Source organism: Panthera leo, chromosome B3 (genome assembly GCF_018350215.1).
Source record: "Panthera leo isolate Ple1 chromosome B3, P.leo_Ple1_pat1.1, whole genome shotgun sequence".
Taxonomy (NCBI): domain Eukaryota; kingdom Metazoa; phylum Chordata; class Mammalia; order Carnivora; family Felidae; genus Panthera; species Panthera leo.
The window spans coordinates 1,184,553-1,186,808 of NC_056684.1; the positions used below are offsets into that span (position 1 = coordinate 1,184,553).

Consider the following 2,256-nt stretch of genomic DNA (forward strand, 5'->3'; position numbering starts at 1 on the left):
GAATTTTCCGAAGCTCCCCTCTGCCGTCCGCGAGGCATACAGGTTGCCGCGGTCTCTGTCGAATAGGACATTGGCGTCGAGTTCTCCCTCTGCAATGAAATGTAGATTTTTTTCCATTTAGAGCCGGGCCCCTCGTTTCCAAATGCTGAATAGGATGGCACTTTAAAAAGAATTCCAGATGGTTAAATTAGGAGACTGACAGTTAAGGGGGGGGGGGGGGGGGGGAGAGCAGCCCAAGATTACTCACAGATCCCGAAGCCTTTTAATTTGGCTATGAATGAAAAATGCGTTTCTGTTTAAGTGGAACTTAAGTGCAACTTTTCATACTTGGTTCTGAAACCACTGTTGGGCATTTTATGGGCCCCGGCTGTGTCTAGAAAGGTTCTTCTGACAAATCCAAATTCTTCACCCCAAGATAAAGGTATCACAAGCTTCCTGGGAGTGAAGAGGAAACACGGCGGAGGGTAAGACTGGGCCCTGGACGGAGCCGGAGACAGATACTGATGGGGGGTCCCATTCAGGGGATGGAGTTCCCGGGTCTGTTCTTCATGTTGAAGAGCTTCATGTTCTGAGCTTCATGTTGACACAAGGCCACATCTGAGGGAAACTATAACGCAAAACATCAAGGCCTGTGGCTCAGACGCAGAAATAAAAAAGATGAAGCACAGATTCAGAGGAAACTTAGTATTTATTTAATGTTTTTCCTTATATAACAAGAAGGCTGGAGGTAGATGGTTTGGTGACACTGATCCAGTAGCTTTAAGATCCAAGGGCTAAAAGTCTCAGATGTTCTTGGCCATTCCTCATGAACCCAAAATAACTGCCGCAACCCCAGCCATCACATCTGCATTCCAGGCCAAAAAAAAAAAAAAAAAAAAAAAAGCACAGCAGCTGAATCTGTTCTTCAGTGGACAGGAGAGCTCTTCACAGAGAACAAAATGAAGGGTGGCCAATATGATTGATTGATGAACGACTCCACTGTCCGAGGAGGAAATTGCGTCTTCCTGTGTGGCAGGACTAGCGATCACCGCCTGTTGTTTCCCGTCTTCTTTCCTAGGGTGAGGTTTTATCGCGTTTACGCCCTACGGCAGGTATCCTGTGCTCCCTGGAAGCAGTGACACAGACAGAGGCCGGGGCAGTGAAGGGCACGTCTGGAGGTGGTGAGACCCAGTTCTGGTGAGCAGGTCAAGGGCGTCATCAGGAGCAGAGCTTTGTGTGCCGGTCTGCTGTGCTGCTCTCGCAGGCGGGCCCCTCACCCCAGGTACAGGGGATTAACATACGGCCTCGGGAGAGCCGTTCTCTCGCCCCCGCGGGGTTCCCAGGTGGGAAGATGGGGGGCCGAGGCCAGAAAGGAGGTGGCGGGGGGACAGGGGCTGGCCGTTTAATGGGGACCGAGCTTCAGGCTCGCAGGATGAAGCGGTCAGGAGACGAGGCTCGACAGTGAGGGCACGTTCCCGTTAAGTGAGATGTGAACGTACCTGATTCTTTTCACAGAACTGAGTGGGGTCCTGTCGTCGACAGCTGGGAGGGTCCTGACTCCAGAGGGAACGAGGGGGAAGGGGAGGAGGAGGCCTGCCGTAGAGACGGCAGGCGGGAAGATGACGGGGCACCGAGGCCCCCGCTGCGGCTGCCTGGGCGGGCCCTCCCAGAGGCCAGCCCTGTGACACGAGGGGTCACTCAACAAGGGAGGCCAGAACGCGGGGCCAGGCCAGGGCCTAGCTCAGGAGGAGTCAGAGCCACCTCCTCGTCCCAGAGGCCTCGGAGGCAGGAGCCTCAACGTCCCCTCCAGAGCAGGCAGCAGTCACCACACATGGTGATGGGACGAGAAGGTGCATCCCACCCGCAGCCCATCAGCAGACCCCCAGCTCCTCCCGCAATCGGCCCTTGGGGCAGCTGCGTATAGGACGTTTCCGTGCTCGAGTTTCGTCTGTAAACGTTAAAACACGGTCATTCTCGGGGCGCCTGGGTGGCTTCGTCGCGTTAAGTGACCGACTCCTGATTTGGGCTCAGGCCATGGTCTTGTGAGTTCGTGAGTTCGAGCCCCGCATCGGGCTCTGTGTTGACAACAGGGTCTCCTTGGGATTCTACCAATAAATAAATAAACTAACTGTAAATGTTTTTTATTCTCAAGGTAGTTAGCATACAGTGTCGTCCTGGCTTTAAGAGCAGAATCGGTGACTCATCACTTCCATAAAACACCCAGTGCTCATCCCAACAGGTACCCTCCTCAGTGCCCAGCACCTGACTAGCCCATCC

At 53.9% G+C, this 2,256-nt stretch overlaps 1 long non-coding RNA gene across 1 annotated transcript; it reads left to right on the forward strand.

Moving 5' to 3' along the window:
* Positions 1–388: 388 nt before the first annotated feature.
* On the forward strand, positions 389–2,000 carry LOC122221512. Its single transcript, XR_006203269.1, has 3 exons — positions 389–464; positions 1,058–1,261; positions 1,495–2,000. It is a non-coding gene; the product is annotated as an uncharacterized LOC122221512 (long non-coding RNA).
* The last annotated feature ends 256 nt before the right edge of the window (positions 2,001–2,256 follow it).